Genomic DNA, 18,109 nt, shown 5'->3' on the forward strand with positions numbered 1-18,109 from the left:
ACAAAATCTGAGCGCCGAATGTGCAGCAAATAGAACCCACTGATTTCAATGGCTTTTCCACACGTGTTTTTTCCCGCGCACATTTCGAGCGTGGGAATAATTGGCAACATGCGCAATTGTGCACCAAAGACCAATGTGAGCGGTCCCAGCAGAGCAAAAAAGTACAGTAAAGAACAATGATACGGGCGCTATAGCACGCGATTACGCGGCCTGCATAGCGCATATACGTCATGCAATAGCGAGAGTATACACACTTACGCACATGTACAGGAGCCCTTAGTGTTTTACACCAGTGTTAGGACTACTGCTAAAAGCTCAGTTTATGCTAAACCAAACTTTTTGAAAATTTCAACCTGAAACGGTCCTACTGGTTCTGTTCACTACTCATAGCAATACCTTGTTGACCTGCCAAAAGTCATGGGATAGCAATATGTAAATCGATTTAGTTTCCATAGGAGGTTGGAGCAGAAGACCCACCAGAGTGCCCCTCTTGACACCATGGTACCGGACACAGCGCCTAACCTTAGTTAGCTTCCTAACTGAACTTTAGAGGACTGGCAACATTTGGCATGGTCTGATGAGTCATGGTACCAATTGTTTTGGGCTGATGGTAGGGTTCGTGATTGGCACAGATCCCATGAAGCCATGGACCCCATGGCAACAAGACACTGTACAGGCTGGTGGTGGTTTCATACTGGTGTGGGGTCTGTTCTAATGGCATGGATTGGGCCCACTCGTCCGCATAAACACATCATTGACCGGTTCCCACTAGGTTTCACTGCTTGGTGACCATTTGCAGCCCTTCATGGACTTAATGTACCCCTACCACGATGGGATTTTCCAGCAGGATAATGCACCATGCCATCAGGTCCAGATTTGCTTCAAAGAGCATTCTAATAGTATGGCCTAGATGTTCACCTGACATGAAGGCAATCGAGCATTTATGGAATGTGGTGGAGAGGTCCATTGACACCTGAGATCCTGCACCTACATATACCATTAAGCTGCGGGGGGCTATCCAGACGACATGGTTCAACATCCTTCCAGACATCTTCCGTGCACTTGTAGAATTGATGCCATCTTGAGTTCCTGCACTTTGCGCAGCTAGAGGAGGTTCTACACAATATTAGTTCCTGTCCCATGTTTTGACAAGTCATTGTACTACCAGAATAGCCCCGAGATTGTTTCTATAACAAAGCATGGGAGCCTGGAGGAAATCAGATCCCCTCTTGGCTTTCCAGTGGTCCGTCACCAGGTCCAGCTGTTTATGATCAGCCTTGGCTGGCACAGGCTGGTTCTCATATACCTGGTGTTGCGCTGCAACGCAGGAGGGAAACTGTGGTTCCTACACCGGACAGAAAAGCATTGCATGCAACATTTTTATGTATGGCTATGGACAGAGGCGTAACTTGAAGCTTCTGGGTCCCGATGATAAAATTAGAACAGGACCCCCAACTATAATGCTTTATACATAGTACTGGGCTCCCTATATGCAGAAGAGAGGCCTTATGGGCCCCCTAAGGCTTCTGGGCCCGAGTACAACCGCATCCCCTATAGTTACGCCCCTGGCTATGGATGTCAAGCTGGTGCAAAAGCTGCACCAAAATGTCATCAGTTGTGTCCAGCTCCAGCATGAGTCAACTGGCCAAACAACTGAAGAGCGGGAACCCAACCTAAGGTCTCATGCACACAGGCGCTGGTTTTTTCATGTAGTTTTCTTGCATTTTTTTTGCATTTTGCCATTTTCACATTCGATTGCCATTCGTTTTGCCCCTGTAGTTCATGCATGTAAAAAAAATAACAAAAAAAACCCCAAAACGTATTAATGTGCAGGCTCTGCACTTCCTGCCTCTCTTAACGGCCCCTATATTTACATTTATTAAAAAGAGATCAAAATTGCATCCAGTGACTGCAATCAGTTTTTTTTTTCCCCGTGGAAAATTGGACAAAAATCATATGTGCGGCCATTTTTCTTTACTTGGACCGCCCCAGTGATTACCGCCATTCAAATCAATGTGCTCTATTTCCATCTGATTTCTGACTGCCAGAAGATTGGGCGGAAAAATCATTTTTTCTATAGGTGCATTAAAAAAAACGGATTGGACTCATTTGACGCAATTGTAATCTGCCGCGTCTGTCGCTTTCGGCATTTTTTTTACGTTTATGAAAATCTGATGCGAAATAGATGAAAATCACGTAGGGAAAAAAAAAAACCACACAAACTATTGGCCTGTTTAATATAGTTTGCAATCATCCGTGTGAATATATCTGCGGGTGCATTCACATGGGCGAGAGCAGGTCTTGTCCGACATTCTTGGATGTGACTCGCATCGTACACGAACACCCCATACGTGCGCTGTGCGGGAGACTGCAATCTACATGGTCTATTCTCGTGCCAGAAAATAGAACATGCTGCAATTTTTCTGCCTCGCTGTGAGAGAACAGTCGCCCATGTGAATACATCCATTGCAAATAATGGGTTGTGTTTTTGCGCAAGTTTTGTGCGCAATTTTCTTGCCCGTGTAAAGCCCTCTAAGCTACAGAGGAACCACAACCTGTATTCTGCCATGCAAGGAATACTATATCAGGGAATAGTCCTACTCAAGCCAAGGTGGGCACAACCACTTACCGCAGGGGACTTCGGAGGGTTAATGGGGCGCGGGGGATGGGATTCGGGAATGTAAATGTCACACCTAGTAGGTATTAATCCTGTCCAGCCAGTTAGAGGTGACAAAGGCAATCACACACCTATCTGCTTCCAACAAGTCCAAGGGCTCCTCACAGGGGCGTTTGCGCATTTCGGTCGTGTAATTACGCTGCAACCAAAAAATCCTAAAGGACTACTCTCCTTGGGTGTATTTGCGCACCAGATAATAGAACCCATTGATGTCAGCGGGCTCACTCACATTTCCTTTTTTTGTGCGCACATTTCATGCTCGCAAAAAAAAAAGCGCAGCATGTTCTACTTTTGTATGCATTTGCACATCAAAAGTTCCCATAGAAGTCTATGGGAGGTGCGCCAATTCCGTCTTCACACAGACCATTAAACGATATAGAATTTCTGCTGGTGGAATCGCTGTGGAAATTCCACAATATTTAAGGTATAAGGCATGTGGAGGAGATCTCAGAAATCTCCTTTACACGGTGCATGTCTATTCCTGCTGTGGAATTCAAACTTTGATATACACGGCTGAAATCCCGCAGCAGATCTGCGGCCAAATCCGCACGATTTAGGTATGGATAGCGCCACGGTGGCTTTTCCGCATATTCACTGAGGCAAGCCTGCACCAAATATACGAAATGTGAAGGTACCCTAAGGCCTCCCTCAAACAGGCGTTTGCAAAAACGCTGCGTTTTTCAACGCTGCATTGACTGCGTTTTCAGCAGCGCTGGTATGCATTTTGCCAACATTTTCAGCCAAGGAAACTGAAAAAAAGAAAAAAAAAAGAGCAGCTCTCACCTAGTGGGCGCGTCCGGGTTCCTCCCGCTGCTCTTCGTCATTCCTGCAGGCTTCCGTGCAGTTGTCAGCGCCAACAGAGCATCTCTTGCTGGTAACAGAGATTGAAAACCCCTCCTCCAGCAAGAGATTGCTGTGATTGGTTCATTGAGCGGTGGCCCTGATTCGCTGAGCCAGTGCTCGAGAACCAATCACAGTCATTCATTGAATGGCAGGGACCCGGACGGCACCTGCTGGGTCAGTACTCATTTTTTCACATAGTGTAGATAGGGCGTTTAGTGGTGTCAGAAACACGACACCAAATCCCGTAGTGGAAAAGCCGTGGAATTAATGGTGTCTTGCGGAATAGTTGTTGCGGATTTCTAACATACAGAAGATGTAATTCCACAATTAAGATCTGCAGAATAAAACATTTGCTGCGGATTTTATCTCTTACGTAGAATTTAGACGGATGGGGTGAAATCTGCAACAAAATCTGCTCCAAAATGTGTCAATTTGAAGACTAATTTTTTACCGTACCGTCTGATTGCCCCCTAGATCACATGTACTTGACTCTATGAACAATGGCTGCTCAGACAAGCCCCTACAGGTTTCATAGCGTCTGCCAGGAGGTCTACAGATCACATTAGAAGTCACACTATTCTACTTTTAATGTGATTAAGAGAGTCATCAATTGTTTTACAGACTTAATAGGATCAAGTTCTTAAAGAGCCGGAGTGGCTCCTCAGACGGCACTTTTCTCCCATAAAGCAGAATAGGATTTTCCAGTCCGCCCTCCCGGCTGTCTGCTCTGCACACTAATTGCTATATATCTTTCAAAGGAATCCTTTAACTTTCAAGTCTGGATTTACCCTGCCTATTGATGGGACCCCCGAGACATCTGTAGGATCAACAATAGGATTTTATGGGAATTCCATAATCCAAGCCCAGGCCCCGTTGGATTTGAGATGTGGAAATGGGGCTAACCACTGTAAAGAAACCACAGATACCTCAATATTTGGCAGAGCTCACTGCATACAAATATACTCCGCTGGCAATGTTATAGTCAGCAAAATCCAGCCTGTACATTAGTGTATCAGATATACACGGGGATAACTAGAAGGAGCCTTTTTTTTCACATTAGAATTTTTCCTAGAAATTTGCATAAATCACACAAGAAATGTGCAAAAAACACATTCCTCAACAATTTGTTCTTGTACCATGACGATAGGATGAAAACAAAAAAAAGTTTCCAACAGTTGGAATAAAGAAACAAAAATGCAATAAGAGCTCTTTTTTTACAAAAACACTGAGGATTCAGTGCAGAAATAAGGGCTGCCATGTATCTAAACACGAAAAATATAATAAACTGCAATACTGTAGTATTGCGGTATATTATGGAAGTGATTAAATGATCGCAAGTTCAAGTCACTTAGTGGACTAATAAATAATGTAAAATGTAAGTGAAATAAAATTTTAATAAAAAGGTTTTTAAAAAATTTAAAAGTAATTACAAAAAAAGAAACAAAACTAAAATAAACAAAATGTCGCACTGAGCCTGCATTGACTTCAATGGGACATCTTAGATGAGCGTTCTAGCATGGCGTTTCCTACGCAACACTTTTCGAAGACTGTTGTGTTTTAGCGCGTTTCAGCGATTTGAGTGCACGGGGAAAATAGGGCTAAGATTGAAACCCAGGTTACCGGGAAAGGATTTTAATAATTTTTTTATTTGGGTACTAGACTTTTAACGCAATACCGATAATGCGGATCCTTTGTAATAGCCGACCAGTCCACAGTCGTGAGTCACTCCAGTACGGTTTATCTGTTTTCTTTTTATTAAAATTTGATACTGAAAACATGCATGTCGGCTCCTGGACCCTATGTGAGGTAATCCTGGGACCTCTGGGCTAGCAACACCATCCTAGATTTCCCCAGCCAGATACCATAGCCCACTCACAGTGCCAACCCCAAGAAAGGGTCAGTCTATCAGAGGGGTATGAGGAGTCCCAGTCTAGGGGAGTGCATGCCTGGAGGATGGAAGGCCACATGCGCCACAGTGAGCAGCTGACCATATGAAAGACCCATAAATGAATGCCACCGCCATACCTGGGAGTCATGAGGCTGAAAGGCCTATTGCAGACACTGTATCCTTCTGGGCATTAGGAAAATGTCTGTCCGTTGTAGTGTTCAGGACTGTATCCTGTGCAAGCGATCATAGAAGTAGGATAGGCTCTCCTATGCAGGAAAAGTATATATTCGCATACAAAAGTTTAAAGGGTTGTCTGAGAAAACAGTTTTTTATAAAATCGGGTCTTCCCATGGGAAAAACAAAATAAAGTGCTTATACGTGCCTCTCCCTACTCTTCACAAGTCACCTGCCAGCACACATGGGTCTCCTCAATGACATATTGTCAACAGGCTGAAGCAGTGATTGATCGCTAAGCCCCATCATTGGCTGCAGTAGCCCGTAACATCCCGTACACAGGCTGCTGTAGCTTGTAAACACTACATCACAAGAAGTACCGGGACCGCCGGCCAGGGACTCACAGGGAGCGGCAAGTATAAAATCTTTATTATGTTTTTCCCATGGAGGGCCTATTTTTACAAGAAAACTTTTTTTAATTTTGGACAAACCCTTTAAGTTTTTGTTCCCCCCATCTCGCCTCCGCCTGCTTACTGCTGCGCCATATAACACCATCCTTCTGTTATAGGGACATCATTCTGAACAGCATGTCCTCTCTAGGATTGTCTGTCATAGCCATATGGCACTGGAAGACATGTTGTAGCTGTGTGATGACAGAAAACGGGAGCCCAATGAGGATACAAACAGCGGCCCATTTATAAAGGTAAGTACTTTGTATTACATTTTAGTTTTTTACATTCTGAGAAATGTAAATAGTTTTTTAGTGGTTAGATGCCCCTTTAAGCTGGTCATAGACCCCAGTTGCTTTTGTTCCCTCATTCTCTTGTCTGCAGACCAAATGTCACAGGACAAAATAAGAAAAAAAAGGCAATGTCTGATCCTATTGTTTTCACGCTGGTAAACAGCACTAAATTTGTCTGGCTGCCACTTATCCCTGCGCCAACCATAGAAAGTACATGGAACACAGATTTATGGTAGAGTTGGGGGGGGGGGGGCAGAGCTGTCATCCAACATTTATTTTCTCTGTCAATAAAAATGTCAGACATCACTTAAGAAGACAGAAAAGAAGACAATGGAATGGAGAAGAAAGGTTATTATCTTTAGGTGTTATGCGAAATGACAAAAGCTATTATGATGAGAACTTTGGGACAAGCTGCTCCATTTCACTGTGGACTTGGACCTCAGCTGAGTATTGGTGATGAGCAGGGGTGTAACTATAGGGGATGCAGGGGATACAGTTGCACCCAGGCCCCGGAGCCTTAGGGGGCCCATAAGGCCTCTCTTCTCCATAGAGAGAGCCCAGTACTATGAATAAAGCATTATAGTTGGGGGCCCTGTTACAGGTTTTGCATTGGGGCCCTGGAGCTTCAAGTTACGCCTCTAGTGATGAGGTTCCAATAATGACATGACTGTCATGTACTGGTAATGTGTAATCAGTGTAGCACTGGCTAGATTGGACTGCAGAGTCTAAAGGTCCTTTTACACGTGTCGATTATCACTAAAACAACCGCACAACTGAAGGAACTGCCAAGATTTCTGAATTAAATTACTTGTACAGAAAATGGCTTTTAATCATCTGCATTTCCTGCACAAGTTGTTTGCTCCTCTGGGCGTGTGTTTATGGGATGGTTATCTGACCAGCAGGATTCCATTGTTTCCTCCTGGCAGAGTACATAATGAGTAAACAGTGTACTCATTATATATGCAAGGCAAACAAAAACCCATTGTGCAGCCCAGCAAAAGCCACTCAAATTTCCATTCAAATGGAACGAATTTTGAGCGATCAAACAATGGTTTTTATGCCAGCTAAAAACCTGCGCTAAGCGACAATTGAACAAATAGTGCACAACTGCCCTCGTTTACATGTAACGATTATCACTCACTTGTGGCCGTTTGAACAAATTTTGAGTGATATAATCATTGTATGTAAAAGGGTCTTAAGTGACCCCTTCATCTTCAGCCTTAATCTCTACAAGGAGGACTGGACTATATTGCAGAAAACTCTCCAGGTCAAAGACCCAAAAATTGTCATGGACTATCGCAAGTAGTACTGGGATGTCTGGGATGGGGCCATGGTCCGTCACCAAGAAAAGCAGTCAGGATGCAATAGGCCAGAAAATTGTCCTTTTATAGTGCTGGCATCGTCTCACTAAGAAAGTTCCCATGGAGCATGCTCAGTTTAGTTTGGTGAGGCCATCTTGGTGCTCCATTGTGAAGCCCAGTTCTTCCTTTAGGGAAGCCCCTTACACATCAGCATAACTCCTCTTGGCCAGATGACTTTTCTCTGCTCTTACACATACAGTTTAGGATAACTTTGGAACCTATATGCAGAGATATAAAGGCACATTAGAAAAAGAGACGGCATTAGGAGTGATGGATTTTTCATCTCCCTTCGGCCATTGACGTCAGTGTTAAAAGTGAGATGATGGTGACAGGTTTCCTTTAAAGCGGTTGTCCAGTTGTAAACTACTGATAGCCTATCAGCAGAATAGGTCATTGATAGTAGATCAATGTAGTTCATCTGTTTGCTGGGCCTGTCTACTTGTTCACTAATCTGATTTCTGCAGGAAGCTGACAGCTCCATTCCCACTGCAGTGGCCAGGCTTAGTATTGCAGGCATGAAAGTGAATGGGAACTTGGCCTGCAATACCAAGCCTGGCCACTGCAGGTGGAACAAAGCTGTCTGCTTCCTGCGGAAATCAGCTCCATTGTATGAACACACAGACCCAGAAAATAACTGATAAGCGAGGGTCCCAGGTGACAGACCCCTGCGGATGTATTTGTCTACAACTGAACAACCCCTATAAGTAATGTCTAAATCCTGTTATACAAATTAATGTTTACAATAGGAGTGAAGATCCACATGCATACAATAGAATGTCAAAGGACAAACTGCCAAATGTAGGCAGAGCTATAGTAAATTATACATATGTACTGTAGCACAACAATAGTAACATCCCTCCCAGACACTAAACATTACACAGCCCATATAACTCAGCTCATTAATAACGGGCCAGCTTGCACATTGCTGACACCTATACTCATCCACCCACTAAGTTAACTTGCTACACATTTCATGTCATGCATTAGTTCTGATGGCAGCTGTTGATAATTGCTTCTTCATGTAAAGGACTGCTTGTTACTGTTTTTAGCTGAAGATAATTGGGGCCATTATCACTGAAATGCTATTGAGTCTGTTGTGTTAAAAATGTGCTTCCTCAGACGGCCCTATCACTGCAAATAGTTGTTTTAGGACCCAAAAGTTGGCTTTCAAAGTATCCAGCCCTATTGGTTTGTCCAAGATAAGCAGCACCAGTTGTATTTGGCAGCCACTTCTTTCCTTCTCGCTATTGAAAGAACATGCACATTCGAGAATGGCTATGGGGAAGTTGAGGCAGATGGTTGTTCACTGACCACTATAGTCTGCAGTGGGGGAATTTGTATTAAAGGGCTATGCCAACCAAAGACATGGCATATCGTATGGGATGCTGTACATTTATGGCATGATTTCAGGAGGTAAGCCCTCGTCATCTGCAGGGGGCACTGACAAGAACACCGATCCCCGACGCTATCCCCTTGCACACCATGATTGATGTTGATCGCAGCATGCACTGAGATAACAGAGGGAAGTAACTTTCTCTGTGAGGTCATCAGCCCTCTGCTATGAAATTGCATAGGGCTGATGGGTTTTCATGGCAGCTAGGTCTGTTACATGATCTACCTAGAAACTGCCTAGAGGGGAACACAGACCAGGGGTGTAACTATAGAGGGTGCAGGGGATGCGGTTGCACCCGGGCCCAGGAGCTTTAGAGGGCCCATAAGGCCTCTCTTCTCCATATAGGGAGCCCAATACTATTAATAAAACATTATAATTAGGGGCCCTGCTACACATTTTGCATTAGGGCCCAGGAGCTTTAAGTTATGCCTCTGACACAGACATTCCTGTCTCAGTTACTGATGATGATCAAACAGCTGCTTTCACACAGTATGCTGGATGAGCTGTGATCTCCTCTATTATGACGGTATACTTATGCTCTGTAGCTTATTTAGAAAAATATAGAAGGCGATAATCTGTGCTGGCAAAAATGGTATAGCCTCAGCTAAAGCTGTGCTGATGCATCATGGGATTGATTGAAAAAATAAAAAAAGGATCAGACAAGGGGGCTGCACTGCATAGAAGTTGCTGAAATATAGAGAGGAGACCTCCAGAGTGTGACAGGCAATTAGGTGCGGGGGGCAGGGATGGAAAAATGTGTTTTCGCCTTAGTGGACCATTAGTTAAAGTTATATAATATGCACACCAAAAGAATACCAAAAAAAATAACAGTTGCCAAGCAACCTTATACGGCCATGTTGACTGAAAAATAGAAAAGTTATGGTTTTTAAAAAGTGGAGATGAAAAAAAAAAAAAAAAAAAAAAAAAAAATCACAAAAAATCGTTGAACCTTTAAGTACCAAACTAGCCTTTAAGGGGTTAATATCGTATACAGAATACCGTAAAACTGTGTTTCCAGACTTTACTATAACATCACAAAAATGGCTTTAACATGTTAATAGCCAACGCTAGGTGCCTGTTACTTGAACCCACCCTAGGTAGGTGCTGCCAGTCCTCATAACACTAGGACATGTAGGACATGTAAATAGCTACTTTGACCACCAAGCTTTGCACATTATTTCTGTTACATCATCAGGCTTTAACTTCGCCAACTGCAGAGTAAGAGGAAGTTTGTGGGTATAATTTTTCTACATTTGATCCAGCACTCTGAAAACCACAGACTGGTTTATGAAGGATTCAGAGGCTGTGGGTGTGAGGTTCCTGCTGTTACGAAACCAGGGAACCTGGAGAGCATCCAAGACCTTAATCTGCACGCACCTTTCACCCTGCTTCAGAAACTGATATTTGGACATGTGCCTCCCACATCCAACTTAGGAAAAAGAGCAAAAGACGAGCAGCCTACACTTCCTATCCACAGGTCGCTTTCATTTTGGGTAGATCGACACCAGAGATGTAATTAGGGCCGGGGTGGGAAATATCAAAGTTCTGGTATCTTTTACATAGGATCATGGGAATCCTAATAATCATTATAATATGTTCATGTATCGTTCATCGTTCAGTTTCTGCACGCGTAAAAGCTGGACAATCGCCCTGTATAAACAGGCAGTGGTTCATCTACGAACGACTGCCTGTTTACTGTGAAGGGAGGTGAGCAAACCGGAATGATCTCCAACCCGCTCTTCCTCCATTCACTGAGCAATGATCGTTCCTATCTAAAAGCAGAGGATTGATTATCCCTGGACTGTTGAGCGCATCTGTGGCAGACAATCGTCCCACGTAAAAAGACCCCCAGTCAATGGTAGCCAAAATAATCCATGATCACCATATTGAACATAAACCAATGTGTGCACCTATGAAGATGGGGCAACTGCATTAGAAATGTACAGAGCATGAGATTATGCTTTACATGGTTCACAAGCCCTAATTGCGTAGCCCCTTTAAATAAAGAGTAACTTTTTGCAAATCTAGCTCCATAACCCTCAGCAAGTTCTTTCACTCTGTCAGAAGCACAGAAGTGACGCATGAGAACCATGAAGCACTTCCAAAAAGTCTAAAGTTAGACAAAGACATGAGATTTTTGTGAGTGAATACAGATTATTTTGAAAGGGTATATTGAAAACCTGCAGGATTGTGGATAAGTATTCTCTAACTATTTTGATCAGTTTCTCTCCTGGAGAGAAGTGAAAGGTCCCGCATGCACATGCAGCATCCGAGGAGCGGGCCCACAACCGAGGAGATGGCAGGGTAGATTGAGGCTTTGTCATGGGGCTCTACCATCTCCTTTCCTGGGGGTAGCACGGGACCCGTCCAAGTTACTGCTGGGGGAGTTTCACAGGGTAACCCATGATGCAGTTTACCTTAAGTCCTTGTTGTCACTCGTGACGCCACTGTTCCATCCTCAGCTGTGACTCCAGACGTTGTTAATAAAGAGTGCATACACAGGGATAACTTTTCTGAGCAGAACCAAAGAAACAAAAGCTGGTGGTAGCAGTGAGTGTGTGCGGATATTGTAGAGTGCTGGCGTCATTAAACCAGATCAGGGGGCGATTTGATCTTTCATTTTGCATGCGTGCAGAAGCCTGGGAAATCTGGGTACAAATCCACCTGTATTCTAATGACTCCGCATTTGCAATTCCGCCAGAGTGATTGATCGAGGCTCTGCCGGGACAAGTGTTGCCAAAGGTGAGAGCACTTGGAATAGTCGACAAATCTTTGATAGAGGTGGAATCGATCAGGGTCTCTCCTCTCTCTCATCCCTGACACAGCCTGCTAGGAGTCTACGCGGTCGGTCAGGTGTATTATGGTCCATTTACACTGGCGAATTATCAGGCAATAGCGTTCCTCAAAATCAGCCAACAAACGAGCAAACCTCATTCATTGATTGATCGCCTTGTTCATATGAGCATAAAAATGCTTGCTGAATGGGGGTACATGCCCCGTGGAGAAGATGTACAGCTGGCCTATGGGGATGAACAATTGCATTAGTGATCGCTCGTCCCCATAAGCCTATTCCCAGCCCAAGTAAAACAAAATGAAACGAGCGACCTTCAACATATACGTTGATTGATGCTCATTACATCGGGCCAAGAACTTTGCCCATGTAAACCCAGTATTATGTCTATTTATTAAAGGGGTTATCCAACTTCTGTATTGCCGCAAGAAGCAGGCAGCTCTGAACATTGAACATTGGCCCGGGCTGGTACTGGAGTTCAATTCACTTCAATAGGACTCAGCCTGCAGTACCAACTCAGGCCATTGCACAATGTACGGAGCTGTCTGCTTCCTGCAGCAAAACAACTAGAAGTCGGACAACCCCTTTAATGAATTTGAAGTCATAGTGATAGCCAAATTAGTTCTCACCATTGAACGATCTTCTCAGAAGGAACCAGTAGATGTATATAGTCTACACATTGTGGTATGGGAGTGCGGGGTGTTATTATTACATTGTTAAATTCCTCTTTACAAGGTTATGGTGGGTTTGAAATTTTTTATTTTTCCACTTATTTTTGTGTTCCTTTTCTGGTGTTGGCAAGGCTTTGCCAATGCATTTCCATTTTTGTGTAAAGGGCTATTCCAAGCACATTAATACAATATCCACAAGCTCTATGAAGAGAACAGAGGACTGTGACTTCATATGCTTCGGAACTAGAGATGAGCGAGTATACTCACTAAAGGCAATTGCTCGAGCGAGCATTGCCCCTAGCGAGTATCTCCCCCGCTCGAGACTGAAGGTTCGGGTGCCGGCGGTGGGCAGGGAGCTGCGGGGGAGAGAGGGGAGGAATGGAGGGGAGATGTCTCTCTCCCTCTCTCCCCCCTGCTCCCTCCTGTTCACAGCCGTTACTCACCGCTCCCCCGCGCCGGCACCCGAACCTTCAGTCTTGAGCGGGCAGGTACTCGCTAAAGGCAATGCTCGCTCGAGCAATTGCCTTTAGCGAGTACACTCGCTCATCTCTATTCGAAACACATAAGCGTAGTTTTGGAAGATATATATTTTTAATTCATGAAATTTAAATAAAACCCCTTTTTTTTTTTTTTGCTGGAATCCACAGAAGTGCCAGAGTTGTGTCTCCATTCCTGTGACCCTCATGTTGCAGTCCAAGCCTGACACAAATAGGAGACACAAAAGACAGGGCAAACCAGCCGCTGCTCCCTCTATTGAAGTCTATGGGACTTGCGCAATCAGTATGTTGAGACAAATGACAGCTCTATAGCTACAACTTCCACTTATAAATGAGTGGTATTCAAGCTATGAACACAAGTGAAGTTCTAATTAACATACCTAACTAGCCATCAATTAACCCACAATCACAATGATCTATGACAACGCCCTTAATGTTTCACATCAGTCCCAACTGCCTTCCAGAAACTCATATTACAAGCTATGTTTATTCTAAATCTGCCATAAAAAGGTCTACATTGATTTCTCTGAATGTGTCTTAGTGATGGCAGACAAGAGAGGAACCTGACTAGAAGAATTTGGCACAATATTTACTTAAAGGCTATGTTCATTTTTGCAACCATTTTCTTCATAGACCCATGGCATTCATAATGAAGAAACTTAACTAAAGGTTTTGATTATAAATATTCTATCCATTGGCTACCCATACCCTAAAGATAAGTCATCAATACAGGATATCCCCTTTACACAATGACAACACTGAGCTTCTCTACTTGAGCTCCGTAGAGACCAATGCAACATAGAGCCACTGGACAAGCCTTCTTGTAGGTGCAATGTTGGAGAGCGATGGATGTGATTACAGAGAGAGGAGAAAACCTTCTAATAGATACTACCAGGAGAGGTTTCAAGACATTTCGTCCAATCTAAATCTCATCCAATCAATAGATTTTGTCCATTTGTCTGCCCGGACGAGTTTTTTCTTGGACAAACTTATGAAAGGACAAAAAATCTTGCACCAACTGCCCTCAAACCCCAGGAGCAGGTGGAGGACAACTAAAAGGGATCCTGTTGCCATTTCCTCGGAAAGAAGATGAATGTAGCTATGCTGTGATCCCTAGTAGAAGAGGTAGCCTGCAGGGACTATGAGAGAATTGGGTATGGGCCCTGATATGTTGACTGGGAAAAAAGTTTTTACTGCTTTTGAATACCGTATATACCGGCGTATAAGGCGACGGGGCGTATAAGACGACCCCCCAACTGTCACCTTATACGCCGGTATTCAGTGGAGAAAAAAAAAAAAATTTTATTACTCACCTCCCACGGCGTTCTGTCGCGCTCCGGCAGGATGTCGCTCGCTCCGGCAGGCTGTCGCTCGCTCCTCGTCCCCGCCGCAGCATAGCTTTCTGAATGTGGGGCTTGAAATCCCCGCTTCCAGAAAGCTAATACACACGCCGGCAGCCATGACATCATTGAATGGCTGTGATTGGCTAAAGCACACGTGGCTTCAGCCAATCACACTATTCAATGACATCATTGAATGGGTGTGATTGCTAACACGTGCGCCTTCAGCCAATCACAGCCATTCAATGATGTCATTGAATAGTGTGATTGGCTGAAGCCACGTGTGCTTTAGCCAATCACAGCCATTCAATGCTGTCATGGCTGCCGGCGTGTGTATTAGCTTTCTGGAAGCGGGGATTTCAAGCCCCGCATTCAGAAAGCTATGCTGCGGCGGGGACGGGGAGCGAGCGACAGCCTGCCGGAGCGAGCGACATCCTGCCGGAGCGCGACAGAACGCCGTGGGAGGTGAGTAATAAAATTTTTTTTTTTTACACTTTTTTTTTTTTGTTTTACCGGCGCATAAGACGACCCCCGACTGCAGAGCAGATTTTTCGGGGTTCAAAAGTCGTCTTATACGCCGGTATATACGGTATATGATACCCTTTAATGGCTAACAAAAAGAAATTCGATTCTAGTAAGCTTTCAAGGCTACTTCGGCCTCTTCATCCGGCTATATGAAGTATACTTTGGTATACCAGCCTGATGAAGAGGGCTAATTAGCCTCAAAAGCTTACTTTAAAGGGGTTTTGTCATTAAAAGAAAAATTATCTAAACTTACCTATTCCTTCCCTGTCTGTCTCCTTATCACATCTTCTCCTGGTTGAGCTTCTCCAGTGCCCCAGATCAGCTCACTGCAGGCTGGGCCCAGCTTGTTATAAAGGCTGCTTATCACAAACTCCTTCCTGCTGGGTCAGTGAAGGTCACATCCCTGTGCTGTAGCTTCACTGCCTAGGAAGTAATTGTAATCTATTTCAGAGACAGCTCGCATGAGCAATCTCTGAAGAAGATAGGCAGTCCTCCTGCTGGCCTGTGAGCTGTGACATAACGTACATTGGCAGACTGCCAACCTAATGTAGGTAACCTCACAGGAAGGAGCAGAATCAGGCAAGTATCTCTGGACGGAACCGAACAGCGCCAGACCAACCCCACTGACAATAAGTAATGGGCTCCATTTGGTTTCCGCTCAGTTGCCCGGCTATTGGCTGGAAGGCAAAGCACTGCATGCAGCATGTTTGCTTCTGGTATTTTGAGCCGGCGGTTCAACATAGATGTAAAAGCAGTCTAACATAATTTCTTCAAGTCAGCCATTAAAAGGTATCATATGTACAAAATTATTTTGTTTCTCTTACCAAGAACAACAACGTTTTGTTCTACTGGTACCAAATGTTTTGCTTTTTACTACTTTTGAGGCATTCTTTGCTGTAATTAGCATTTTGGGAAGCTCTATTGTGACTACTGGGGGTGCCAAACCTCAATTAAGTTGTTAAAGTTGCAGTGGATGTGTTGAAAGGTTTGTCTAGGTCTGACATAGAGGTTAAAAATAAAAAGTCACGCAATAGTGTTTCTCATGAAAATAGCAGAAATTTCACAGGAGGAAGTACGAAGAAATGGTGTTGAAAAACCAGAACCGTGGTTAATATTCCTAATGTCAACTGTGAAGAAAGAGACAAGAAAGGGAAGAAGAAGTAGTATTGGTGAGGAAATAGCAGCAGCAAATGAAACACAGAAAAGGTAGCGTGGATAGAACGGCATCCTGTAAAGCAGCAGAGTGCTGTAAAACATGCTTAACCCCTAAAAACGCGGCTATTTTTCTTTTCTCCTCATTTTTGTTTTTACCTTCTCACTTTCAAGGAATCATAACTCACTATTTCTCCATCAGCGTGGCTGTGTGAGGTCTTTTTTTGTGGGACGAGTTGTATTCTTTATTGGTACGATTTAACATACCATATAACGTATTGAAAAAAACCCTTGAAAGTGGAGTGAAATGGAAAAAAAAAACCCTCCACTATTCCGCCATTTTTTTTGGGGGGGGGGGATTCTTGCTTTTATGGCTCACATACTGCGGCAAAAATGAGATGGTCATTATATTGTCAGTATGCTTATGACAGTAGAAAATATATATGTTTTTTGCTGTACTACTTTAAAAAAGAAAATATTTTTGGAAAAAAAATTAATTTTATTTCTGTCGCCATCTTCTGATATTTTTTTTTTTACATTTTCTGTATATATAGTAGTGTGAGGGCTCGTTTTTTTGTGGGACATTCTGTAATTTATATTAATACCATTTTGCGGTACATATGACTATCGCTTTGTGTTAAAATTTTTGGGGGAAATTGCGTGAATTAAGAAAAAAAAATGCACAATTTTGACATTGTGTATTTTATATTTTTCTGACGGAGTTCACAATTCCTAATAAATAATGGGTTACTTTGATAGATCAGACTTTTACGGATGCAGCTATCAATTTTTTAAACATTTTTTTTATTATAAATATGGGAAAAGTTTTTTTATTTTAAACCTTTATTACCTTTTATTTTTTTCTAATAATTAATAAAACTTATTTTTTTACTCATTTTTACACTTTTTTAGTTCCTATATGGGACTCAAACTTAAAATTTCCTGATCACTCATACAATATAATGCAATCACATGGTATTGCATTGCGCTGTGTTTTGGCAGGTATTCTATCCAGCTGTACTACAGGCATACCTTGATAGGCAATCAGTTGTGGCAGCTCTGGGGCCCTTCAGAAGGCCCCAGGCTGCTTTGGCAACAGAACAGCACCTCATAATCTCATCATAGGAGAGCCATTTGAAACAACCGAACATCAACCGGGGCATCTGGGTGTTCATAATGATCACGGCTGTTGCATGCAGGCAAGTGTCAGCTGTCAAAAATAGCCGGAACCTACCATGTATGGCATGGTATAGCTCCATACAAAGCCTACTTACCCAGGATTTAAGTGTATGCCCTGGGGCATGAAGGGGTTAAATTGATATTCTGACACCCAAAAAATCCCACAAATGTCGTTTTCCACAGAACTGGATTTTCACAAAGTAGGCATTGTGAAAGTATGTAACCACTCTTGCCTCAACTTAGGTCATTTTTGGAATCACTTCTTCATAGCTTTATCTACTTGCTGTATGTCTTACAAGTAAAGTATAAAATGCTGGCATGCCCAGAGGCGTAACTTTAAGCTCCTGAGCCCCAATGCAAAATCTGTAACAGGGCCCCAAACTATAATGCTTTATTCATAGTACTGGGCTCCTTATATGGGGAGGAGAGAGGCCTTATGGGCCCCCTAAGGCTCCTGGGCCCGGGTGCAACCGCATCCCCTGCATCCTCTATAGTTACGCCCATGGGCATGCCGTAGAAAGACTAAAACTTCAAAGCAATGCATAAGCCAAAATGAAGCTTTAGACCTTTCTGGGTATTTTTATAGAATGCTCAGTTTGTTTTAGGTAATGTGTGAAATGATCAAACAGCAGGATAAAACCTGAAGACAATGGAGAAAATAAAAGACTCCGTACACATTCCCTAACCCTATTATTATTAGGGTTAATCCGAAATCTAACCCAATTATTATTAGGGTTAACCAGAACCCTAATCCGAAACCTATTATTTTATACTTTGCCAAAACCAATCCCAACCCTGTAATTATTAAGGTTAACCCCAAGCCTAACTATATTATTTTATACTTTGCCAAAACTAACCCTAACCATAACGAAAGGA

The sequence above is a fragment of the Eleutherodactylus coqui genome, chromosome 13 (assembly GCF_035609145.1).
Source record: "Eleutherodactylus coqui strain aEleCoq1 chromosome 13, aEleCoq1.hap1, whole genome shotgun sequence".
Taxonomy (NCBI): Eukaryota; Metazoa; Chordata; class Amphibia; order Anura; family Eleutherodactylidae; genus Eleutherodactylus; species Eleutherodactylus coqui.